The 2,104-nt window shown below is 51.6% G+C and overlaps 1 long non-coding RNA gene across 3 annotated transcripts in view; it reads right to left on the reverse strand.

The window, feature by feature from the left end:
- Nucleotides 1-743: 743 nt before the first annotated feature.
- The window catches only part of LOC107154090, a 37,234-nt gene continuing 35,873 nt past the window's right edge, over nt 744-2,104 (reverse strand). The window contains exon 6 of one of the 3 annotated variants that reach the window (XR_001505020.2): nt 744-1,024. This is a non-coding gene — a long non-coding RNA (uncharacterized LOC107154090). The remainder of the gene's footprint in view (nt 1,025-2,104) is intronic. The other 2 variants (XR_007350183.1, XR_007350184.1) reach the window with 2 other exon arrangements.

A 2,104-nucleotide genomic window follows, 5' to 3' on the forward strand; every position in this document is an offset into this window, starting at 1 on the left:
TGGTGCCACTAGAGTTCCAGCTTGGAGCCTTCAAAAATGCATTCACAACCAGTCCTTCCCTCTCAGCAGCTTTTGGACCCTGGTCCCATCATTGTGCAACTCATGGTGTGCCCAGTCTTTTCTGGAAAGCAGGGTAGCATGTAATCTCTAGGGGTTATTGTGTCTATTGGCCCATAACACCCTCTATTCTCTCTGAAACCAGAGATGGGACTCATAGGTGGCTAAAGCACAAACGTAGAGATGGGACAATCACAAGAAGGGGAGAGACAAAGAATGCACCCCAACTCAATCAGGCCTGTGTCCCACACAGGGACGTGGCCAATGTCCATCCCATCATGGGTGTGAAAGGTTAATAAAATAGGTACTTGTCACTCCGTTTTTCTGTATGCTTAACAAAACACTGTTGAAATCTTAAGAACTGTTTGCTAATCTTGTTCCCAGAATGGGCTGTCCCCAACTGCCAAACTGCAGAATGTAACTTCCCTCCCTGCCCTCTCCAAGGAAAGTATATAAGCTCTGCTTAAGCTGTTCTCAGGGCTCTTTGCTCTATTCAAGTGAGCTCTGAGCCCCAGCATGCTGGACCCCTAATAAACCCTTTGCTGTTGCATGAGACAGTCTCTTGGTGGTCTCTTCCTCCGACGCTCGCCTGACCTTTACAGGTGCAGTTCCCACTCTGCACCATGGCAAGTTGGAGGTGACTGAGGTGCAGTGGCTGCTCCCCTCTGCCATACAACTTCCTAAGGCTTCTCCTAAGATTTCAAAAGGGCCAAGTGTGTCTAGTGTTGGGGTCTCAGAGACTCCGAGGTACCAGAGCATCCTGCTGCCCAGAACCAGTTCACCCCTCACCTCAAGGGGGCTCAACCTCTGGATTCATGGGAATTGAAGTGGGTACAGGTGATGGGATATCATCTCCAAGACTGAGTTATGCCAAGTCATTGACCCCTGTCTGCATCCCTGTCTCCAGCACCATTCCCCCCTCTCTCTTTCCTCCTCAGAGCAAACAAATTCATTTAGCAAGTGTGTCCTGTGATAAAGACATGACAGTCACCCATCCTCTCATTACAAAAACACTGAGGCTAGCCAACATGGATCCTACCAGGAACACAGGCATGAACTCAGACTCTGATCCTCCCAGCCGAGCCTCAGTGGAGCCTAGACTCCTAGCCTCCTGAGACAAGGAAACAGAGGTGCCTAGCTGAGCCAACTTGGATGCAGCTGCACACCAACTGAACTCATCAATGCCTCTTGCTCTCAGTTGTGAGTATGAGGGGAGATGGTGTTTCACAACGCTGAATATCAATTGCAGTCTCCAGGCTTTGGGGTGTGCCCTGGCCTCTCTCTATCTGCCCAGGCATCCAATCTCTATCTGCCCAGGCACTCCAATCCACACTGGCCTTTTACCCAACCTCCTCCTAGGGCCAAACTCAATCCTACCTCTCAATTTCTGCTGCCTTCCCCAACACACTGCTCCCAAAAATGAGCAGGGCTGACTCTCTGTTATCATGCTGGTGCCAGCAGCAATGCCACCCCACTGACATAATTCTGAGTCCCAACCTAGGCACTCCAGCTGTCCTTGCCACACCTGGCCTGTTTGGGCTCTGGCTCTTGCTCTTTTCATTCATGTGCATGTGTTTTGAGGTTTTGTGTTTCTCCCACTGCAGAACTGCAGCTGGAGCAGGGTAGAGCTCATGTGGGTGACATTCTGAGCCACATCCAGTCCCATCAGGACTGTTAACTGGGGTGCCTGCTGGAACACGGTGATGAGTGAACACATGGGAGGTGGTTGGACCCACCTTGCCTCTGAGGGGCTTCCTTTCAGGACAGGAGTGCTAGGGATGGGAGCCCCTGGCGTGGGATGCTTTGGACAAGGCGTGACCATGGGCTCTCTTTCCTGGCAAAAATGGCTCCACTGAGCATGGAGAGCACTGTCATTCCTGGTGGCTAACAACAGCCCTGGACCCCAGTAAGGACCCCACACTCAAGACCTACCCCTGAGTGTGCGTGTCCTCAAGGAAATGAGGTCTCCTGATCCCAGGTGCAAAGGGGTAAGTCCTCTAACTCCAGGGGCCATGAAGGGACTTCTGAGTTTCCCTTGTCCTTCTTT

This window comes from Marmota marmota, unplaced genomic scaffold (genome assembly GCF_001458135.2).
Source record: "Marmota marmota marmota unplaced genomic scaffold, marMar, whole genome shotgun sequence".
NCBI lineage: Eukaryota > Metazoa > Chordata > Mammalia > Rodentia > Sciuridae > Marmota > Marmota marmota.